The 26232-nt window shown below is 33.8% G+C and overlaps 1 protein-coding gene and 1 pseudogene across 7 annotated transcripts in view; both read right to left on the reverse strand.

Moving 5' to 3' along the window:
- Positions 1–26232, reverse strand: part of AFG2A (AAA ATPase AFG2A) — a 353318-nt gene that overhangs the window by 233957 nt on the left and 93129 nt on the right. The gene's annotated exons all lie outside the window — the stretch shown is intronic.
- On the reverse strand, positions 18488–25036 carry LOC144291340 (developmental pluripotency-associated protein 2 pseudogene; annotated as a pseudogene).

A 26232-nucleotide genomic window follows, 5' to 3' on the forward strand; every position in this document is an offset into this window, starting at 1 on the left:
GTAGTTCATCAAATACATAGAAAATTGTATAATTTCATTAATACTTACATTTTATATGGCAAGTTTATTGACAGGAATTGGGAATAAAGAAACTAAAACAAAAACCCATTCTTCACATTGGGGAGAAGTTTAAAGACTATATTAAACAAAAAAAGCTACATTCTTTACCCACAACAAATGGGATATTTCTGATATATCTTGATATTTTTAAAAATAAATATTTTAAGCACATTAGCAGGCAGGTAGTGATCATATTCCCCATATCTGGAGAAACAGGCAAAGAAAGTTATTATGTTCCTTTTGTTAATATACCCATACAAAGCTACTACTAGACCTACTGTAATTTAATCACATTTTCTTTGCCCCAAAGTCCAAAACAAAACTGAATACTAATTATTAATAAGGAAATTCAACAAGTCTTACTAATGAACAAAACCCTTCTATGAAATAATCAAGGCCCCACAAGTAACAATTCTCATTAGCACCAGCTGAGATTTACTAAGAACTATTCAGAATTGAGAAATATGTAATAAACACCCGAGTAGACAATTACAGAGTATAATAGCACTGTAAGTGTATTAAACATATAAACTCAATCAGATGCATGGGGTGAGAGGGAGAAAAGGAAAACAGTATAGAAGGTACACACTTCATATCTTTGTCATCAGTGACAGAGCAAGTATACCTTAGTTAATCATCATGTAACATATTTAATTAGATAATTAGGATTTCTAAATAACAGAATATAGATCTTAACATGCATTACAAGTTCAAAAACCTGATTTAGTGTATACTTAGGAGAGTAACCTCTAACTTTCATCAATCTAACACACATGAGGTTGTTATAAAAATCACAGTCAATTTGTTAAATTAAATTGTCCTTCCCAATGTCTAAAAAGTTTGGGACCAAGGAATACCAAAGAAGCCCCTGAGATTTATTTTGGCTAGCACTAATTCTTGCAAGTAACTAATTGGCAGGTGCATGGGTTTGCTAATCTGATTCTAAGAATAAACTTTGAACATTTTGAAAAATTTGATTATGTACCTTTGAAAAATCCTCCGCAATATAACTTTTCCACATGAGAGTTTAACTGTCGGATAGAAACACTGTTAGCAAAAGCTCTAAGGACTCCTACATAATGCTATAAGCATCTGACACTCTAACAGAAATAAAGAATACCTTTGATGGGCTTGTTAGACTAGACTTGGCTGAGGAAAAACTTCCTGAGCTTAATTATTAATAAAAACTTCCAAAATGAAAAAGCAAAGAGAAAAAAGACTGAAGGAAAAAAAAACAAACAAAAACAAAAGAATTTCCAAAAATTATGGAAACTATAAAAGATGTAATATATGTACAACTGAAATACCAGAAGGAGATACAAGTATGAATAGAAGAACAGTTGAAGCAATAATAATTGAGAATTTCCCCAAATTAATGTCTGACACCAAACTACAGATCCGGGAAGCACAGAGAACATCAAGTAGATAACTGGCAAAAATCTACATCCAGGCATATCATATTCAGACTACAAGAAACAAAGACAAAACAAACAAACACACAAATCTTGAAAGAAGGAATAAATTCAAAGGAATAAAACTGTTCACCTAAGATAGCTCCCCAGAAACCATGCAATAAGGGAGAGTAGAGTAAAATATTTAAAGTGCTGAGAAAGAAAAATCACCTACCTAAATTTCTGTATTCTGTGATATTATCTTTCAGAGATGAAGGAGAAATAAAGACTTTCTCAAAAAAAACCAAAAACCTGAGGGAATTTGTTAATGGAACTGCTTTGCAAAAAATGTTTTAAAAAGTTGTTCCAGGAGGGGCATCTGGGTAGCTCAGTTGGTTAAGTGTCAGACTCCTGATTTTGGCTCAGGTCATGATCTCAGGGTAGTGAGACTGAGCCCCACATGGGAATCCGCACTCAGTGGGAAGTGTGCTGGAGATTCTCTCTCCCACTGTACCTCCCCTACTTGTACCCTCTCTGTTTCTCTCTGAAATAAATAAATCTCAAAAAGTTGTTCCAGGAAAAGGAAACAATTTAGGTTGAAACTTGAATCTACAAAAAGAAAGAGCACTAAAGAGGAATAAGTGAAGGTAAAATAAAAATTTCAACTTTCTTACTCTTAATTGATCTAACAAATAATAGTTTGTCTAAAAATAATAGTAATAACAAATAACAATGTATTCAATGACCATAGCATATGTATAAGCAAAATGAATGACAGAAATGATACAAGGGACTAAAGGGAGAAATTCAAATTTTTGTTATCATAAAATAGTTGTATTATCTGTGAAGCAGAACAGTGTTATCTGAAAGTGAATGCAGATTAGTTGTAAATGTATATTGCAAATTCCAGGGTAACCACTGAAAAGAGGAGAAAAAATGGAAATATATATTTCATATACCAAGAAAGGAGAGAAAATGTAATCAAAAAATGCTCAATTAAAATCAGAAAAGGCAAAAAAAAATACTCAAAGACAAAAATAGTAACAAAGAACAAGGAATAGAAGACAGTAACAAATATGGTGGTATTAATGCAACTATATCAATAATCATTTAAAACGTCAATGGTCTAAAACACACCAGTTAAGACATTTGTGGTAGGGGATCAAAGAACAAGATCCAACTATATGTTGTTGACAAAAAAAATCCACTTTAAATACAAAGAGAGTAGAAGGGATGGAAAAAGATGTACAATTCTAACGCTAATCAAAATAAAGCTGGAGTAGCTATATTAATTTCAGACAAAGCAGATTTCAGGTCAAGAGAATTTATCATGAATGAAGAGAGGCATTACATAATGATAAAGAGGTCAATACTCCAAGAGGACATTAACAATCTTTAATATGCATCACCTAAAAGTAGGTTGTTAAAATATGTGAGGCAAAAATTGATAGAAAAGGAGAAAGAGGTGAATACATTCATATAGTTGGAAATTTGAACACCCCTCCATCAGAAAGGATAGATCTATCAAACAGGAAATCAGTAAGAACACAGTTGAACTTAACAGCACCATCAACCAACTAGATATAATTGCTATTCAAATACCACTTCATCCAACAACAGCAGAATACGTATTTGTCTCAACATCGAGGCCATAAAATCTACCTTAACAAATCATAAAGAACAGAAATCATACAGCATCTGCTATCAGACTACAGTTAAGTTAAACTAGAAATCAGTAGCAGAAAGATATTTGGAAAATTACAAAACACATGGAGGTTAAAAAATACACTTTCAAATAATACATAGATTGAAGAAGAAATCTCAACAGAAATAAAAAGTTTCATTAGTTTAGACCAAATGAAAATGAAAATACAATAATCAAAATCTGTGGAATGTAATAAAAGTAGTGCTTACGGAGAAATTTATAGCATTGAATGCATATATTAGAAAAAAGAAAGATTTAAAATCAATAATTCTAAGCATCTACACCTCAGGAAACTAAAAAAAGTAGAGCAAATTAAATCCAAAGTAAATACAAGAAAAACATAGGAAAATTAGGGCAGAAATAAAATTGATAACAGGAAGTCAATAGAGAAAAACCAGCAAAAGCAAGAGGTCATTCTTGGAAAAGATCAATAAAAATGATAAGCTTATAGCAAGGATAACTAAGAAAAACAAGAGAAGACACAGATTACTAATATCAGAAATGAAAAAAAGGGAAATCACTACAGGTCCCATGGACCTTAAAAGTTTAATAATGGGTTTACAGTTGCCCATTAAAATATGGGTTTGAACTGCACAGGTCCATTTATGTGCAGATTTCTTTTTTGATAAATATGTTACAGTACTTTTAAATGTATGTTCTCTTTCTTATAATTTTCTTAATATTATCTTTTCTCTACATTATTGTAAGAATACAGTATATAATACACATACAAAGTATGTAGTTGAACAACTGTTTCTGTTACCAGTAAGGCTTTTGGTCAATAGTAGGCTATTAGTAGTTAAGTTTTGGGGGAGTCAATGTTATATGTAGATTTTTAACTGCACAGAGGGTCAGACCCCTAACCCTTACATTGTTCAAGAGTCAACTAAATTATGAAATATAATACAAGAAAACTTTTATGGTCACATACTTGATAATCTAGATGAAATGACACTCTGCCAAAACTGACACAAGAAAAAACAGATAATCTGAATAGGCCTATATAAATTAAAGAAAATAACTCAAGAATTAATAATCTAAACAGAAAGCAACAGAAAGCATCAGACTCAGATGGGTTTATAGTAAATTCTAATAATCATTTACGGAAAAAAATTTATCAATTCTCTACAATTTCTACTAGAAGATAGAATTAAAGAGAATACTTGCTAAGTCATTCTATGAGAGCACCATTATCCTAATACCAAAACCAGACAAAGGCATTACAAGAAAATTGAAGACAGGTATACAAAATATTAACAAACTGAATTCAACAAAGTATAATAATGTATATATAATTCAATGATGCGTAAAAAAATTTGTTCACTGTAATGAAGTGGAATTTATCCCACATACAGATCACTGGTTCAACATTCAAAATATCAATAAATGTAATCTATCATATCACCAGGCTAAAAGAAAAATAAATCCTATAATCATATCAACAGATGTAGAAAAAGCATTTAACAAAATCCAACACCTAGTCTGTGCATAATAAAAACTCTATACCAAGTGGGTTTAGAAGGAATATACCTCAAAATAATAAAAACCATATATGAAAAGCCCACAGCTAACATCATACTCAATAGTAAAAAACTAAGGGGTTTTCCTCTAAGATTAGGAACAAGACAAGGATGTCCACCCTTGCCACTTTTATTCAATATAGTACTGAAGGTCATAGCCACAGCAATCCACAAGAAAAAGAAATAAAAGGCATCCATATTAATAAGGAAGAAGTTCAACTGTCCTTATCTGCATATGACATGTTACTATATATAGAAAACCCTAAAGATTTCATCAAAAACTATTAGAATAAATGAATTCAAGTAAAATTGCAGGATACAAAATATACAGAAATTGGTTGAATTTCTATACACTAATAACAAAGTAGTAGAAAGAGAAATAATTCCATTTAGAATTACATCAAAAAGAATAAAATACCTAGAAATAAACTTAATTAAGGAGATGAAAGACTTGTACTCTGAAAAATATAAAACACTGATGAAAGAAATTAAAGACAACACAAATAGAAAGGTATTTTACTCATGGATTGGAAAAAAAAAATATTGTTATAATGTCCATACTACCCAAAGCAATCTACAGATTTAATACAATTGCTATCAAAGTACCAATAGCATTTTTCACAGAGTTAGAACAAATAATCCTAAAATTTGTGTGGAACCACACAAACCCTAAATAGCCAAAGAAACCTTAAGAAGGAAGAATGAAGCTAGAGATATCACAATTCCAGATTTTAAGATATACTACAAAGCTGTTGGAATCAACACAACATGGTACGGGCACAAAGACAGACACATAAACCAATAGAATAGAATAAAAAGCCCAGAAATAAACCCATGTTTAGGGGTACCTGGGTGGCTGAGTGGCTGAGTATTTGCCTTTGGTTCGGGTCATGATCCCGGGGTACTGGGATCAAGTCCTGTCTCGAGCTCCTTGCAGGGAGCCTGCTTCTCCCTCTACCTTTGTGTCTGCCTCTCTCTTTCATGAATTAAAAACAAAACAAAACCATGTTTATATAGTCAAGTGATCTATGACTGAGGAGGCAAGCATATACAATGGAAAAAGACAGTCTGTTCAATAAATGGTGTTGGGAAAACTAGACAGCAACATTCAAAAGAATGAAATGATCCCTTTCTTATACTATACACAAAAATAAACTAAAAACAGATTAAAGATCTTAATGTAAGACCTAAAACCATAAAACTCTTAGAAAAACAAAATAAACACAGGTGGTAATTTCTTTGATGTTGGCCATAGCAACATTTTTCTAGGTATATCTCTTAAGGCAAGGGAAATAAAAGTGAAAATAAACTATTGGGATTACATCAAAATAAAAAGCTTTTGCACAGTGAAGGAAACTACCAACACATGAAAAGGAAATTGAATGGGAGTTCATATTTGCAAATGATACTGAGTGAAATTAAGATATGTACAAATGATATTGCTGATAAGTGGTTATATCCAAAATATACAAAGAATTCATAACACTCAACACCAAAAAAACACAAATAATTCAATTAAAAAAATGAGCGGAGGACCTAAATAGACATTTTTCCAAAGACATACAGATTGCCAACAGAAATATGAAAAGATGCTCAACATCACTAATCATGAGGGAAATGCAAATCAAAACCACGGTGAGATATCACCTTCCACTTTTCAGAATGGCTAAAATTAAAAACAGAAGAAAGAACAAGTATTGGTGAGGATACTGATAAAAAGGAAACATTGTGTGCACTGTGGATGGGAGTGTAAATTGGTATAGCCACTGTGAAAAACAGTATAAAGGTCCCTCAAAAAATTAAAAATAGAAATACCATTTGATCTAGTTCCAGTAATTCCACTACTAGGTATCCAAAGGAAATGAGAAGACTAATTTGAAAATATATATGCACTTCTATGTCTATTATAGCATTATTTACAACAGCCAAAATATGGAAGCAACATAAGTGACACACACACACACACACACACACACACCCCAGAATGTTATGCAGTCATGAAAAAAGAAAGATCCTGCCATTTGTGACAACATGGATGGACTCCCCAGAAGGTATATTAAACAAGTCAAAGAAAGACAAATACCGTATGATTGATGTGTGGAATCTAAAAATAAAACAAATGAAAAGCAGAAGCAGACCTCAAAATACAAAGAATAAATTGATGGTTGCCAAAGAGGAGGAGGTCATGCAGAAGGAGAAATGCATGAAGGAGAGTGGGTGAAGAGAGTGAGCTTCTAGTTATGGGATGAATAAGTAATAGGAATGAAAGGTACAACAGGGAATATAGTCAATGGTATTACAATAACATTGTATGATGACAGATAGTAGCTACACTTGTGGTGAGTACAGCATAATGTATAAAACTTGTGGAATCATTGTGCTGTACACCTGAAGCTAATATAACATTGTATGTCAACTATACTTCAACAAAAAAAATAAAAATATTCAACACCCAGTCATGATACAGACTCCGCTAACTAATAATAAAGAGAACTTCCTCAACTTGATGGAAAAAAGAAAAAAAAACTACAAAAAAACCCTGTAACACCATACTTAACGCTGAGAAAAAACACTTTCCCATTAATATCAGAATGAGACTAAGATATTCCCTCTTATCATTATTTTTCAAATATGTACTACAAGTCTGAGCTAGTGCAATAGCTAGACAAGAAAAGGCAAGAAATGGTATATAGATTGGGAAGGAATAAATAAAACTGTATTTGTTTGCAGGTGAAATGACTGTCTTTATAGAAAATAAAAAAGCATTAACAAAAAACTCTTGTCAACAAATACTGCTAGAATTGGACAAACCTGTGCAAAAAAGAATCTAAACGCAGACCTAATACTCCTCACAAAAAGTAGCTTAAACTGGAATACAGACCTAAATACAAAATGCAAAACTATAAAAGTCCTGGAAAGTAACAGAAAAGAAAATCTAAATGATCTTGCTATGTTGATGACTTTTTAGACAAAACACCAAGGCATGATTAAAAACATCTGCTCTGCAAAAGACACTATCAAAGGAATGAGAAAACAAGCCAGAATCTGGGGTAAAATATTTGCAGAAGACATGTCTCATAAAGGACTGATATCCAAAATATAAAAAGAACTCTTTAAAAAAAGATTGAGAAGCCAAATTAAAAAGTAGACAAAAGACCTGAACAGACACTTCACCAGAGTTACACAGATGGCAATAAACATGAAAAGATGCTTAACATCATGTCATTAGGGAACTGCAAATTAAAACGAAAATGAGATGCCACTATACACCTATTAAAATAGACACAACCCAAAATACGGACACCACCAAATGCCGATGAAGATATCGAAAACCAAGAACTCTCATTCACTGCTGATGGGATTACAAAATGGTACAGCTCCTTTGGAAGGCAGTTTGGAAGTTTCTTTAAAAACTTAATATATTTGGGGATCCCTGGGTGGCACAGCGGTTTGGCGCCTGCCTTTGGCCCAGGGCGCGATCCTGGAGATCCGGGATCGAATCCCACGTCAGGCTCCCGGTGCATGGAGCCTGCTTCTCCCTCTGCCTGTGTCTCTGCCTCTCTCTCTCTCTCACTGTGTGCCTATCATGAATAAAAAAAAAAAAAAAAAAAAAATTAAAAAAAAAAATTAAAAAAAAAAAAACTTAATATATTTGTACCATATCATCTAGCAATCATGAGTCTTGCTATTTACCAAATGAGTCAAAAACTTACATTTACACCAAAACCTGTACATGGATGTTTATAGTTGCTTTATTAAAATTGCTAAAACCTGAAAACAACCAAGATGGGCTTCAGTAGGTAAATGGAGAAATAAACTGGTACATCCATATAATGTAATAGTAATCAAAAAAAAAAAAAAAAAGCTAGGGGCCATGAAAAGAATGCAGGACCCTAAATGCCTATTACCAAGTGAAAGAAGCCAATCTGAAAGGGCTACATATTGCATAATTCTAACTATGTAACATTCTGGATAAGGTAAAACTATGGAGACAATAAAAGGATTAGTGGTTGTTAGGGGTTAAAGGTAGGAGAGGGACAAACAGGCAGAGTATGAAGGATTTTTAGGACAGTGAAACTACTCTGTATGCTACAAAGACGGATAACATGTCATTATATGTTAGTCAAAACCCATAGGATGTTCTACACCAAGAATGAACCCTAATGTAAACTATGGACTTTGGGTGATGATGTGTCAATATAAATTTATCAACTGTAACAAATGTACCTCTCTGATGTGGGATGATGACAGTAGACAGATGATATGTGTAGGGGAAAAGGGGTATATGGGAACTCTCTGTACTTCCTACTCATTTTCCTGTGAACCTAAAACTGCTCTAAAAAGTATACTTAGAAAAATACAAAAAAAAAAAATTTTAATCTATATTGAAGCCATTCAGTTAGAACAAATTCTCTATAATCCAATATATAGAGTTATGTAAACAAATATCATGGCAACAGGGATAAAGTAAGTAGATATATATGAATAATATTAAGAGGATACAATCAATTCCTCTGCTAAACCAATGCCTCCACTGAGTCACTGGAAAATGTTAGATTTGAAGTGTCAATAAAACAACTCGAGGTTTAGACATACAAGAAAGAGGTGGGAGGCAAAAATATGGATCTTTGCCATAAAGATGGTATCTAGAATGATGTAAGTAGAAGAAAGTGTACTATGAGTGAAGAAAGATAAATAAATAACAAACAAAGTGGCAGAGTTGAATCCCGTATTATATATCTGAAACACACATAACACTGTATATAAACTAAACTGGAATTACAATTTTTAAAATTTTAAAAGAAAAAAGAAATGGTAGAGGAATTTACAAAGATGTATGTATTAGTCAGCTCAGGTCTCCATAACAAAATACTATATACAAAGGTGCTTAAACAAAAGAAATTTATTTTCTTGTAGCTCTGGATAGCTGGAGTCTGGTGAAAGCACTCTTCCTGGCTTGCAGATGGTGGCCTTCTTGATATGTCCTCACATGGGGGAGAGAAAGAGAGAGCAAGGTCTCTGGTGTTTTCTTCTAATAAGGGCATTAATTCATCAAGAGGACCATACTTTCATGACCTCACCTATACCTAACTACTTCCCAAAGTCCTCATTTCCAAATACCATCAGGTGGGAGTTAGGGCTTCAACATAAATTTTGAGAGAATACAGTTTAGGGGAGAGCAGGGTGCCAGAGAGAGAGAAGGAAAACTTGGAACGGTAAAAGGATAGTGTCTCGGGAAAGAGGAAGTTAACTGTGTTAAATGCTGCTGAGTCAAAAAAGGAATAAAAAAGTCATCTTGATTTATCCATAAGAAGGTTTCACTCCCTAGCAATGGATGGAGTTAACATATAGACTAAAAAATGTTAACCTAACTGCTATTTAATAATGGAAAAATTCTTCTAATTTTTGTGCCCTACCTAGAGGAGTTTGTGTAACATAATGAATAGCTCCTAGTGAACAGCCTACTTACATCAAAAGAAAAAATTCTGAGCCCATAACAGCTCTAATTTTTTTTATCAGCTCTAATTTTATGTGTGCTATTGCTTTCTTTGCCTTCCCCTACTAGGAGCTATGCTCAAATAATGTGAGAACCCATCCTTACCTATGTCTTGTACACTCTCCCTTCTTCCTCCAATGAATTAGTAAGACTGCTAGATGTATTACTATAAATGTGAATTTATTAGTTGAGCCATTTGAGAAGTAAAAAAAAACAAACAACTACTAAATTTTGTTTCTGATTAGACAAAAGTCACTGTGGTATGGTATGTGGGGAGGATCAGAGGAAAAAGGAGTTGAATCATTTCATTAGAAATTTCAGCAATTCGTTCAATTCAATTCACCTCATTCATTCAACAAACATTCATTGCCTAGCAAGTCAGGAACAGTTTTAGGAAATGGAATGAAAAACTTGAGAAGGAAGTCCCCTATTCCCCCAAGGATTTAGAATCTAGAAGGCAGAAAAAAACCATCATACTTACTTTCTTTTCCAAAATAAAAAACACAGGATAGTTCCTGAAAGACTGACTCAATAACTACAGATTACATTTGCTATTAATTTAAATCAAGAATTTGTTTGTTTGTTTTTTTAAGATTTTATTTATTCATGAGAGACACACACACACACAGAGAGGCAGAGACACAGGCAGAGGGAGAAGCAGGCTCCATGCAGGGAGCCCGACGTGGGACTCGATCCCGAGACTCCAGGATCATGCCCTGGGCTGAAGGCAGGCACTAAACCACTGAGTCACCCAGGTGTCCCTAAATCAAGAATTTGGATAGAATATATGAAACTAAATAAAACTAGATTAAGAACACCATTTACCCTATCAGTAATGAAGAAGTGGCTCTAACTATAACCATGGATGATTGCAGTACATAGAACATTTAGAATCTTTTCTAGAAAAATAAGAGCAATCTCATAGCTATCAAAGTTAGGTTTAGCCGGGGCTAGTACTGAATTCAATACAGACTTTCACATAATATTTGAGAGGAAAATTAAAACAATTACGTTAGATAGAACCCAAAACTATAAATGCTGAAATTAAATATTAAAAAAGATAAGTTTAGGCAGCCCTGATGGCTCAGAGGTTTAGTGCTGCCTTCAGCCCAGGGCCTGATCCTGGAAACCAGGGATCGAGTCCCACATCAGGCTCTGTGCATGGAGTCTGCTTCTCCCTCTGCCTGTGTCTCTGCCTCTCTCTCTCCTTCTCTGTGTCTCTCATGAATAAATAAGTAAAATCTTTTAAAAAAATAAAATAAAAAAATAAAAAAAGATAAGTTTAACAGAATAGACACAGGAGAACAGAGGATTCTTGAACTGGTAAACAGGCTAGTAGAAAATATCCAAACTGATGCACAAAGAAAGGAAAAAAAAAAAAAAGAATGAAACCAGTGTACAGACATATGGAATCCAGTGGAAAACCTAAGAAACATATAGTGCCATATGAGACAGTTCCATAGAGAGATAAGAGAATAAAAGCCATATCAGAAAAAAAAAAAAAAAAAAAAAAAACACCTGAGAATCCCCCAAAACTATCAAAAAGAATCAAAGAGATCAAGAATGTACTTGGAATTCTCAAATGCTGAAGCCAATAAAATTGTTGCTAACTAGAGATAATAAATAGTCTATGACCAAAATTTACAGTTAAGGTTTTTTAAAAAGGTTTCTTTGTAAAATGACCGCTGCAATCAGCATCTATTATTGAAACATACACAAATCACCATATTTCTCAGTCTTAAGTATCAGTTCCCCTAGTAATAGAAACTGTAGATTTTATGGCACCATTTGTTTGCATACACACCAATAACTAACTCCTTACTCATTAAAAATGTCAAGAACAGATCCAAGTGTTCTAGGTCCTATTTTGCTTTAACTTTCTCTACCTGACCCTGCCAAGCCTAACGTAAACTTCTTTTAAAATGAATCATCATCATTAGGGAAACCTACATATACTTAGGAAGAAGCTGGGGGGGGGGGGTTGATGAAAAGGGGGTATAACCATCTGAAATAAAATGAATTGGGGATAGAAAGAAATAGAAAAATATTTTTCTTTTCTCCCTTTTTATAGCAAAGTTCAGAAAGCATATGAATCATACTTTTGTCAAATAAATACCATGAGAATGATAACACTACAGGAACAATAACTACAGTTCTGGCTCCTCTATACATATTTCTTTAAAATAAAATAAAATAAATTTAAGGGAGAACCAACTTTATATTTTAAAAAATTCCAAGCATATGAATACTTAAATAAGCTATAACTATAAAAAAATCACATGAAACATTAGCTTTGTCAATATTGTTTAAAAAGTACAAAGTTACAATAAAAATATAGCTTATAAGTTATGAGAACACTAAAATTATTAATATCTTTTCTTATAGGCAAAGAAAACAAAAGACAAAAGAGGCTGGGAAGTTAAGCAGATTTGTTTCTTTTTACTTTAAAACAATTTTAAAGTTTTAAACATTTAACCAGTTTAAATAATTTGTTTTGATAATTAAGCATGTTAAACAATTAAAAAAATTTTAACATAAGCCTTGCCTTTATATTCTAAATAAAATGTGTTGACACTATAGTAATAAATTTATCTACAGAACACATCTCTTTCCCTCAGAAAGAAGTTGCATAAACAAATGCATTATATATATTTTTAGGTTTTATTTATTTATTTTAGAGAGAGAGAGAGAGAGCGAGCACAAGTAGGAGGGGTTGAGGGAGAGGGAGAAAGAAATTCAAGCAGACTCAGTGCTGAGCCCAAGACAAGGCTTGATCTCATGACCCTGAGATCATGACCTGAACCAAAATCAAGAGTCAGACACTTTAACGAACTGCATCACCCAGGAGCCCCACAAATGCATTATTTTTAACCAGTCATTTCCAATACCACTTAAACTGAAGAAATCTAACTGATGTTATACTGGATTTTGAAATAAAAATCTAGAGGAAAGCAAAATTGTATCATATTCTACATATTCCATTTTCCTGTAAACAATATTCTACATGCTTAAAACTCTACCTATACAACATACATAGAGTTGTCCAAGTGACAATAACATTTAGTAATTAAACATTTGAAGAGTCTATCAAAATCAGAGATTTCTTAAGATTCCTTGCTCACCTTGTTGGGCTGACTTAAAAATAATCTCCAGAACAAGATCTCGGATTTCCATAAAAAAAAAAAAAATTAAGTTCCCTTGTTCCTGATAAACCATTTGCTTGTAGCATTATTAAAATTCAGTATATATTCTGCTTGCACAAGGCAGTTTATCTGTGCCCGACTTACAGTCTCAGGAACATGGACTGTTCTGATCTCTCACAGATGTGAGGGAAAACCTTCATAAATAATTATAGAAAATACCTACTGTTCGTTGAGTATCTACCTCTTAGACACTGTGTTGATAACAAATGACACATATGTAACTTGCTCTGTGCTGTGAATCCCATGTACTACTTTATTCATCCCAATAACAGCACTGTGAGGTAAATCCAACTTTTAATCTCATTTTATAGATAAGAAAACTGAGACAGAGAGGTTGAGCAATTTGCCCAAGAATTCCACAGCTAGCAAATGGCAGAGGTAGGATCTGAATACATACCTATTTGATTCCAGAGTCTATACTCTTTCCATAACATCATAAAGCATAAATAACTTCAGAGTTTTGCAAACCAAATACACCAACATGCCAAAGTAAGGCTGAAGTGTCTAAAACAGCCATCTTTTAAACCAGCACACAGTGAGGGAGATGGGGAAGATGTTTTTATAGTTGAAGGAAAACACTTAATTGTACTCTTCAGTACAATTAAATCGATGCCAATTAAAAAATAACCACCAAAATTCAAAAACTGAAAGCAAAAACTATTGAATGAATGTCAAAAATACCTTGAGTTTTCTAGCTTAAAACTATGCTGTCAGAGTATGATCAATATTCAGCATGAACCTAACAATAAATAAGCTATTTTAAATTAACAGGATATCCTATAAAAGTAGAGACATACATAGTGAGTTATATTCTCCAGCTGTCCTAAGCTCTGTAAGCTGCATATGCTCTGCATAACTGTAGCTTTGTATAAACTGTTAACATAGAGAATGACATAAAAGTATGTATTTTTCCATTTTGCCATGACTTCCAGTAAAAATTCCAAGCTAACATAGGCAACACTCATTACATCTGTATAGTTTTGACTAAAACACAGTGTTAGAGAAACAAGTAATCCTTAACTTCACAGTTCAAATTACACTTTGCCAAAAGCAGTTTTTTAAAGAGAATTGTTTCATACTCCTGGACATCCCCACACTACTGTCATGAATGTAATTCAATAAAATAAATAATAAGGAAAATTATTGTATGTTTGCCCACACTAATTCTCTGAGAAGAAAGTCAAATAATTGAAGCAAAGAAAATGCTTCTAAACATGCATCATTTCTTAGTGCCATATAGAAATGGTGACACAAAAAATTAAAATTCTATACTTATTATAATGAATTATTATTTTTTAAAGCTTTTAACTTCCAGTTAACATACAGCATATTAGTTTCAGGTATTCAACACAGTGATTCAACACTGCCATATAATACCAGGTGCTCATCAAAACAAGTACACTCTTTAATCCCTATCACACACTTAATCCATCCCTCCACCCAACTGACTTCTGGGAACTGTCACTTTGTTCTCTATAGTCAAGAGGCTGCTTTTGGGTTGCCCCCACTTATCTCCTTTGCTTAAATTCCACATATTAGAGAAATATGGTATTTGTCTTTCTCTAACTTACTACACTTAGAATAATACTCTCTAGCTCCATCCATATCATTGCAAATGGCAAGATTTCATTCTAGTTTTTGGCTAATATTCCGATAGATAGATAGATAGATAGATAGATAGATAGATATAGATATAGACCATCTCTTCCTTACCCACTCAGTCAATGGACACTTGGGCTGATTCTATAATTTGGCTATTATAGATAATGCTGCTATAAACATTGAGGTGCATGTATCCTTTGGAATTAGTATTTTTGTATTCTTTGGGTAAATAATGAGTACAACAATTGCTGGATCATTGGGAAGTTCTATTTTTAACTTTCTGAGGAATCTTCCTACTGTTTTTCACAGTGGTTGCACTTGTTTGCATTTACAACAGTGCAGGAGGGTTCCCATTTCTGCACATCTTCATCAACACCTGTTGTTTCTTGTGTTGTTGTTAGCCATTCTGACAGGTGTGAGGTGATATTTCACTACAGTTTTGATTTCCATTTCCCTAATAATGAGTGATGTTGATCATCTTTTCATGTGTCTGTTGATGATATGTAGGTCTTCTTTGGAAAAACATCTATTCATTGATCTATTCATTCTTCTGTTCATTTTTAGTTGGATTATTCACTTGAGGGCATTTGGTTTAATAAGTTCTTTATATATTAACCTTTTATCAGATATGTCATTCACAGATATCTTCTCCTATTCCATAGGTTGCCTTTAAGTTTTGCTGATTGATTGTTCCCTTTGCTGTGCAGAAGTTTTTTATTTGGATGAAGTCCCAATAAATATTTTTGCTTTTGTTTCCCTTGCCTCAGGAGATATATCTAGAAAGAATTTGCTAAAGCCAATGTCAAAGAAGTTATGGCCTGGGTTCTATGATTTCAGATCCCATATTTAGGTACTTAATTCATTTTATTTAGTAGTCCAGTTTCATTCTTCTGCATGTTGCTGTCCAGTTTTCCCAATACCATTTGTTAAAGAAGTGGTCTTTTACCCACTGGATACTTTTTCCCTGCTTTGTTGAAGATTAATTTTTTTAAAGATTTTATTTATTTGACAGAGAGAGAGAGCACAAGCAGGGAGAGTGGCAGGCAGAAGGAGAGGGAGCAGCAGGCTCCTCGCTAAGCAAGGAGCCCCATGTAGGGCTTGATCCCAGGACCCTGAGATCATCATCTGAGCTGAAGGCAGAGGCTTAACAAACTGAGCCACCCAGGCACCTAGAAGATTGATTAACCAAATAGCTGTAGGTTCATTTCTGGGTTTTCTATTCCGTTCTATTGAATCTATATATCTATTTTTATGCTAGTACCATATTGCTTCAATTACTAACAGCTTTGTAATATAACTTGAAGTCTGGAATTGTGATGCCTCCGATTTTGCTTTTCTTTTTCAAGGTTGCTTTGGCTATTCAGGGTCTTTTGTGGTTCCATATAAACTTTAAGATTATCTGTTCTAGCTCTGTGAAAAATGCTGGTAGTATTTTGATAGGGTTGCATTAAATGTGTAGATGCTTTCAGTAGTACACATGTTTTCAAAATATTTGTTGTCAGCCCATGAGCATGAAATGTCCTTTTTTTGTGTGTGACATCTTCAATTTCTCTCATCAGTGTTTTATAGTTTTCAGAGTATAGGTCTTTCACTTCTTTGGATTTGTTTAATCCTAGGTATCTTATTATTTTTGGTACAATTGTAAATGGGATTCCTTAATTTCTCTTTCTGCTGCTTTATTATTAGTGTATAGCATTATCCTGATACCAAAACCAGGTAAAGACACCACAACAAAAGAGAACTACAGGCCAATATCCCTGAAGAAAACAGAAACAGAAATTCTCAATAAGATACTAGCAAACCAAACCCGACAATACATTAAAAAAATCATTCACCACAATCAAGTGGGATTCATTCTTGGGTTGCAACAGTGGTTTACTATTTGTTAATCAATCAATGTGATATACCACATTAATAAAAGAAAGAATAAGAATCATATGATCATTTCAATAGATGCAAAAAAAGCATTTGACAAAGTACAACAACCATTCATAAGGAAAACTCTCAACAAAGTAGGTTTAGAGGAAACATATCTCAACATAATAAAGGCCACATATGAAAACCCCACAGCTAATTCTAATTTTAGTGTATGTGCTGCTGAAGCGAGCACCACAGTTAATTCCCAAGAAAAACTAAGAGCTTTTCCTCTACAGTCAGGAACAAGACAGGGATGTCCACTCTCACCACTGTTATTTAACATAGTACTAGAAGTCCCAGCCACAGTAATCAGACAATAAAAAGAAATAAAGTTATCCAAATGGGCAAGGAAGAAGTAAAACTTTCACTATTTGCAGATGACATGATACTTTATATATAGAAAACCTGAAGAGTCAACCAAAAAACTGTTAGAACTGATAAATGCATTCAGTTAAAGTCACAGGATATAATGAATTACTACATAATATGAAGTTTTATTTTATTTATTTAGTTTTTTACAAATCTTAAGCCATTTATATCAATATCAATAATCTGAATATACAAATTAAAGAAAGAGAAGAGAAAGAGAAGACAAGTCAGACTAGGAAACATATTTGACTTATTCAATAAAAGAATATCACTCAAAATACAAAAGGACTCTTAAAACCCAAAGAATAAGAAAATGACAGGTGGAAAAATGGGCAAAAAATCTAGATACCTCACCAAAGATATACAGATGATATATAAGCATATGAAATGATTCTGCACATTTCAGGTCATTAGGGACTTGCAAATTAAAATAATGAAATACTTCTACACACCCATTGGGATGGCCAAAATCCAAAGCACTGATACCATCAAATCTGGTAAGGATGTGGAGCAACAAGAACTCTCAATCATTGCTGGTGGGAATGGAAAATGGTACAGTCACTTTGGAAAACAGTTTGGCAGTTTCTTATAAAACTAAACATACTTTTACCCCACGTTCCAACAATCATGCTCCTGAGTATTTGTATTAGTTGAAACGTATGCCTGCACAATAACCTGTACATAAATGTTTGTAGCAGCTTTATCATAATTGCCAAAAGGTGGAAGCAGCCTGGATGACTTAATACGTGAATGAATACACAAACTAAGGTACATGCGGGCAATGGACCATTCATCACTAAGAAGTGGAAATATTAAGCCATGAAAAGGAGGAATCTAAAACGCATACTGTTGTGAAATTAGTCAAGGCTATCATGAGTCCAAATGTATGGCAATCTAGAAAAGGCAAAGCTATGGAGTGGTCAGGAGTTGGAGGGAAGAGAGTGTTGAATAGATGGAATATGAAAATTTTAGAGTAGGGAAGCTATTTTGAGGACACTGAATAGTGGATATAAGTGGTCATTATATACTTGTCAAAGTCCATAGACTATACCATACCAAAGTGAACCCTTTTGTAAACTATGAGCTTTGAATGATAATGGTAAGTCAATGTAGATTCAACAATTGTACCACTCTGGTGCAGGCTGCTGATAGTAGGGGAAGGGGGTAGAGCAGTATTTCAGAACTCTGTACTTTCTGCTCAATTTTTCTGAAAACCTAAAACTTTAAAAAAAATCCATTAATTAAAACAGAACTAAATTATATTCTATAGAACTAAATACTTGAAGCAGGAGGAGCAGTCACTTCATGGCAAGCCTCAAGTACAGAATCCAGACACTCACATCCGTATTCAAGGTATCAAGTGATGCTGAGGCTGGCTAAGACAGAAGGCAGCAATCACTGGGATGCAAGTCAGTGGCAGCTCGGGGTTCTCCACCATGTATTCTGTAGTAAGATATGGCCCATTCAAATTAAATGATGTTGGTGTGTTCAAACGAGGTCGCTTTTCCTTCCCCAATACAATTAATCTTTTCATCATCTTCTTATTTATCTTAGCACATTTGAGGTATAACATATTATCTTCTAGGCCTCGGGATGGGAAGTGCAGGCAGGTAATAGGAAGAGAAAGATCATCTTTTGGGAATGTCAGGCACCCAGGCCTGACCTACATGAAACTGGAGGCGAACCCAATCTTGTGTATCTGCCAGGAGAGGTCTGCCATGGACCACACACCACCTGACACGAGAGGCTTGCAGCAGAAAGGTCTCAACAGAAGCAGGAATGGAACGTGAATTCACAGTTGGATTGATTGGCTCTTACAGCAATTCTTGACCATGCTGTCAACATGCCTTCTTGTTACCACTTTGACTGTATTAAGTCCTCCCTCCCTCTCACTCTTCTTACAACTTTTCCAAATCCTTGCTTCCTTGGCCACCATCTTGCATTTCCTCAAACATGACTGCAATTTAGCCTCTGGTGATGTTTCAGGAATCATCTTTACATTGTCACCACACTCTTGGTTTATTTCAGAGTAAGCATGTTTCTGGAGACTCAGAAAAACCTCTATTTTCTGGGTCATCAGTACCCAAATTAAATTGTTGGCACCAGTTCTGCAAAGTGTCCCAATATACTTTATTAACTGGAGGCAAACTGGCTGACAAGAGAAGGACTGGTATACTACAACACCTACGTTTTGGGCAAAACCTGAGTTGTTCACTTATTTGAGGATGACAAACTTTATCGCTTGATTTCACGCTGATGTCTGAAGTTGAAGAAACACTTGGTTCCATTTGTTCTTCATTAGGTTCCTCATTAACTGGAACCAATGTGAGAATCACACTTTATTCTTCTATGCCTCATCAGAGAAATTCTGCTCATTGTTCTCATAAATTGAGTACGCCACTGCTAGTAATGCTCAGGGGAAGGCAAAGCCAGCAATGTTAGGACATCAGCCCTTCACTCCATTTCACCTCCATAATAAGACATTTTAAAAATCATTCCAGTAAAACCTTTACTGGTTACTCATTGGGAAGGTTGCTTGAATTTGGAAAAGAGCTTTGATATTCAAAAGCTAAGGTTCAAATGCCAACTTTATTTTTTTGTGTGTAATCTGTGGTAAAGGTACATAAACTCTTGAACCTCAATTCTTTCAAAACACGAGTAGGCTCATACCTTTCTCAAAATTAGATAAAATGTATAAAGAATCTAGCACAATACTCAGCACAAAGAAAATGCTAACAAGTAGTAGTTATAGGCATTATCATTATTGTAATTATCAATGTTATAATTGTCTTAATAAAAATATCTCTAACTTTTTTAAGTTATCTTAACAAACTAATAAGGGGTGCGCTGGTATATAATGGTTGCTGACACAAAGCATGAACATGACATATGATAGACAATTTTCAGAAGTTAGTACAGCACATGTTAGTACATACACCCAGATTCAGTTATCAAATTTCCTTCATTTTGCTATGAAAACCACCAACATAATACTAAGATAAGAACTCCCCCTCTAAGGCTCTTCATTACTATTAGGCATGCCCAAACCAGTAAGCCTAATAAACTAAAGTAAGATACTTTATTTCTGTAAGATGTATTAGTAGGAGATTGCTATACATTGGTACTGAAGAGTTCTTTACATTTTAGTGTTAACCGTGTATTAGCTGTGCAAATGTAATAACAGCTTGGCTCTGCTATTATGAGTCGTCAAGGAATGATTTATTTTGAATAGCTAAAATTTCCAGATAAGGATACTTTTATACTTCTCAGATATTTAAATTTTTTTAAAATGAAAAACCTTCTAGAAGAGACAAATATAATTCACTTATAAGATTGTGTTCTCAGGTACAGAAATGCTTGGATCAAGTGTGACTACAATAAGTCAAGTCTTATTGAATGGCCTTTTGGGTAGAGGGTAACTTAGTGACCCTTCTAAAGAATTAATTAGTGTACCAAGGATGGCAAGAATCTTTTTCAAAATGTCTTCTTACTGACTTAAAAAGTATGATCTACATTATTGTTACTATCCTTTGTTAACCATTTAATTACATTGCTATCAGGTACATTATAAAGAGTATCTGTCATTCTGTATCCTTAGCACAACTGACAAATTTTTGTGAGTCCAGATCCACTTTCAGAGTTACTGTGTATAAAAACTTTCAATTTTTTTGAAAAAAGTATCACTTAGCACTTCATTTAATTCTTTCTAGAACTCTGACAGGTGAATGTATTCCAAAGCTTACAATTTATAATGAAGATGATGGTGCTTCAATGAACATAAGACAAGTGAGAAAATTCTGAAAGACAGTCTCAGTGTTTAATTTTAAAAGAAATCTGGTTTATAAAGGACACCAAAATATAGTGTTTTCTTAGACTCCACTAACAACCAGCTAAGTGAACCTAATCTCTAGTTTTCTATAAGCCTTCATTCACATATTCAAAAAATAAATGTGTGGGTGCTTCTTTGCTAAGCACTATCTAGACATCTGAGACAAGAGCATGAAGATATTAGAGAGAGAGAGAGAGAGATCCTTCTAGTTTTAAAATTCTGTATTCTGTGCTGGTATTGTATAGGACCCAAGTAAACTTATTTTTTTAATAAAAATATTCATATTCAAAAACTTATTACTGACACCTCCAACTGGCACTTCTAAACAGAAAGAAGTGAAACTCCTACTTGTCCAATTTGCTATTTGTTATAGGAGGAAATGGTGGCTATAGTTAATGTTGATGATTAGGTGAAGGAAATTCTTTGGATTCCCATTACCCATGCTGCCTTTGCCCTTTATTTCCACAGATCATTGAGAGCTAGCTGGAGAATAGCATAGTGAAAATGTTTTATGGGCTGAGAAATATTCTTGGCTGACTTTCAAAGCTGCAGTAGGAAACAAAAACCATTAAACTGACATCCTAGGAAATCAAAACCAACTCCAAGAAAAAGCTTAAAAACAAATGTGTAATCACTAACATAATGAAATGATTTTATAAAACTTTATTATCTGCTAGAGATAGGCAACACAACAATGGAAAAAAGATGTTCAGCTGCACAAAATACTGAAGCTAGACTTTCCTAAAACATTAATTCTCTTTTCCCTTCATAAGTCAAGCCCCTTTTCCAAATTATTCCTATTCAAAAGTCATACAGTGCCATGGACCGAGGGGATGTTTATGATATCTTAAAATGGGTTCGTAAACTACAGCCACAGGCTAAATCTAGTCAGCCAACTGTTTTCTTACTTGATTGCATATTCTCTATGGCTGCTTTTGCACTACAGCAGCAGAGATGAATAGTTGTATAGAGACTATAGGCCAAAAAGACAAAAATATTTGCTAACTGGCCTATTATAGAAAACGTGTGCCAACTTGTATCCTATGGAAATCTCACTGCTGTGACAGTAATGATTGAAATGATTTTATCCTTTAATACTAATATTTTCACAAAAATGATTTTCTTTCATCTTCTTCAATAAAATAAAATGTCCCATCATTTGCCCCTTCATATGATTTCTAAATTATAGACTGGCATCTCATCTATCCAATTTAAATTTTTTCTAGTATACATTTTTAAATGTCATCAAGTTCTAAATGGTAGGCATCTGACTTTGTTTCTTAAAACTACCTCCCACCCCCATAGTCAGTATTCATGCTTGGGAGAGACCTAAAAGAAGTCTAAAGAAGGCTAACCAAACACATACTACTCTGAACACAAGCATTACCTATGATAATTTTCTTAATGCACGTAAAACACAAGCAAATGTTCATTTCAAAGACAAGACAGCTACGAGATCTATGTGTCCTACAACAACAACAAAAAATTTCCAATTTCTAATAAACGCTGCAACAGACCTCTCCAAGGAAAGTCATAGCTTTAATCTGTGGTATAGTATTCAGCCACAATGCACAGACAACACAAAGCAAAAAAAGGATTCATAAACTCTGCTATACTTTATGGAACTATTATAATGCAAAATGTGTAACACTTTGCTTTTTTCTTCAGCATTTAATAGTAAGAGTTTACAAGTGTGAAAACTATGTTATATCTGAGGCAATTAAGTAAATTAGGAAAATCTGCATACCAGGAACAAGGCATTTAATTTAGTAAATTGAAATACAGATTTACAAACCAGTGGTTAAAAGTATTTAATAAGTGGTTACTGTTAGAGTTTCTTAAACATAAAAAAATATTCTCTAAATATTTAGATACATGAGAATTTTTACCACAACATAAACACACTTTTTCTGTCTCAAATCCTGATAGTCTAAGAGGCAGCATGAGTACAGTTCAAAGAGCAGTGAATCAGAAGATATGAATTCTAGTCTTGTCCAGGCCACAAAAGACTTATGTGCCCCTTCTCTTAATATCGAGGGGCTTCTGTTCTTCTGAAGACTAAAAGTTAAACTAGATGACTTCTAAGAACTTTTTCAACCATAAAATTTTATGATTTTATGAAAATTTTAAAACCACCATAAATATCACATTAGAAAAATGTATAAGCCTCCTTGAAAGTGTCATTTAGAGAAATGATTCCCACAAAAATTTCTTCTACAGTGCTTCTTAGTATCGTGAATTCACTGAATTTACCAGAAGTCTGGATTTGATGTAAAAGAGGCTATTCCATTTCCTGATCATTATTTTAAAATTCAGAGCTCTTTTCAGAATGCTGCTAAGCCTGAAACCTTCAATTTCAAAGAAAGCTGGAACTTCTTATTTTCTCCCCCAACCACTCCAAGTACTAATTCTTGACGATTAAGTGCAGTAACAAAGTAGTTAATATCACAGATTCCCAACACCTCAAGAAGCTATCATTTAGTCAGCTTTTAACTGGGCCCTTAATCTTTTTCATTTTTCTATATATTTAATCATCATTTTACATTCTAGTCATAAAACAATATTCCAAATATTTTTTATATTTAATAGCACTGTGTTTATAAATCAAAAGAGATCTTCTTTCTCCCAAGTAACACTACTACATTTCTTCTATTCCTTTTTTAAAAGATTTTATTTATTTGAGAGAGAGAATAGAGTGAGCACGCATGTGCACAGGTGAGGTGGGGGGAGGGACAGAGAGAGATAATCTCAAGCAGATTCTACGTTGAGTGCAGAGTCAGACACAGGGCTCAAACTCATGACCCACGAGATGATAACCTGAGCTGAAACCAAAAAATCAGACGCTCAACTGACTGTGACGCCCAGGCACCCCACTTTCTTCTATTTCTAAGATACAAACTTTTTTCATATTTAAAATTTTTTAAATCAAGATGTCTCTTGGAGTTGATGACTTCTCAGCACCATAATCACAGTTTAAGGCTACGTTTTTCATCAGTAATGGTACATATAATAATGACGTGTCTTAAAACTAAAGGCATCTTAGACTGACGAAATGCCATGTTGCCTCTCATCTGTAGAATACTTTTTCTAATTTCCCAAATGTTTCTGTTTCATCCACTAGAACGTAAACTCTGTTGAGACAGAATTTATTTCAATGTCTATTACTGTATTTCTATTTATATGGAAATTATTATTAGTAGAATATATATGCAGAAATTATAATAAATACTAAAGTTTTGTAAGCAGTTACTGCTAAAATGCCAGACACTGTGTCAAGCACTTTATAAGTATTTAATTCTAACAACCTAAAATTTGTTACTACTATCATCTCCAATTTACAAATGAATAAACAAAGGTATGTCCTAGGTCCTGTTCACTGTTTTACCTTCAACATAAAGCCTGTTGCAAAATAAGCATTCAATAAATATTTACTGAACAAGTGAGTAAATGAATGCCTGCAAAGGAATGTCACAACAGCTCACTTAGAGTCATTACTAAAGTAAGTCACAGAGAAAATGCACAATAAATTACAAGCTTGAAAGGTTAGTTAACCACTCACTTATATGTGGAATCCTAGAATCTGGTATGGTTCAAGTCAAAAAAGTGGCTCAGAGTATCTGTTCTGGAGTCAAAATACCTAAATTCAAATCCCAGCTCTGCTTTTAATGTACATGACCTTAAGCTAAGATATTGATGCATCTATATATCTAAGCTTTCTCATCAGTAAAATGGAGATGAAAATAGGACCCACACTTTCTGAGGCTGCTGTGATAATTACAAGTTAAAAAAAAGACCATAACATAGTGAATGAGGTCCAAACAAGGGGAGTCACATTATTTGGAAGTTAATTAAACAAATAAAATGAGCCTCTTTAGCTCCAGAGACATGTTCCTAGTTTTGAACCTCTTCTAATCCTGCTTGAGGTTTGGCATTACCAGGCCATCAACGCCAGGAAAAGAGGATGATTTGGGATCCTGTGACTAACTAAAATGTCCTAGACCAAGTAAGTTCTTCTAGTCCTCTCCAAGTTAGTCAGTGGCCATTTCCTCCATCAGAGGAGACTAGGTTAAGAGAATATATGATATGACTCTATATGTCTCCACTTCTGAGGAGAGGACTGCTGCTTAAGACAAGACTGACTGATGATGTATGGCCCAGCTTGCTCTCTCCTCCCCACTATGACTTCAAAAGGGTAAATATTTAAGCTAGTTGGGAGGTGAGGCAGAGTACTGGAGTCAACTGTCAATTGTATCCTACCTTGCATTAATGCAGGGTCCTTTCTCTGAGTTTTTTCTTTACCTGTATGTAAAGCACTTAAAACAGTTACTAGTACATAACAAGCACTAAATGAATATTACCTAACATCATTATTAGCCCAGGATAGTTCAAATCTCTTCCTTACCTCAGTGCTTTACTCTCTGATATAATATCTATTTTTCAAAGAGCTCTACTACTTTAACAGTATTTTCAGTTTTCCCAAATCTTATGGAGATATTTTAAAACACTTCATAAAGGAAATCTTATAACATTTTCTCCAACTCATAATATGAATTCAGAACACCCAGAATTTAAATGGCATTCAGAAAAAAAGAAGTAAACATCAGGCTTAATTATTTTTCAAATCCCCAAGAAATTTAAATGGGACAGGAAGGAGGAGAAAATAATGGTTGTAATTAGATACTTTTATAAGCATGAACAATCTTTCATTCCAAAAGCACAACTATTTCTAAAGCTAAGCACAAAATTCATCAATGCTCTATTTATAATGTGCTTGCTGGCTGCAAAACTCAGTTTCATGGCTACTTTGACTAACTTTAAATAGTCAAATAATTGATTTAACATAAGGGTAATAGGGACTATAGTATACCATAATTTTCTGCTCAATTTTTTAAACATCTTAAGTTTAGAAATTAAAATCTTGATAAGAAGAAACAATCTTTTTATGCCATTTTATGTCATTTTTGAACTAGTCATATGGGTTTGACCTGAATGTTATCATAGAAAACATAAAAACATGGAACAAATGAAATCAATAGCTATTCCATAGCCCAGCATTATGAAGAAATGCTTCCTAGTTTATGGAATTCTTAATTTTTCTATGTTTTCTCTTTCTTTAGCAACGCATAAAATTGGTTCAGT

Source organism: Canis aureus, chromosome 20, assembly GCF_053574225.1.
Source record: "Canis aureus isolate CA01 chromosome 20, VMU_Caureus_v.1.0, whole genome shotgun sequence".
Lineage (NCBI taxonomy): Eukaryota > Metazoa > Chordata > Mammalia > Carnivora > Canidae > Canis > Canis aureus.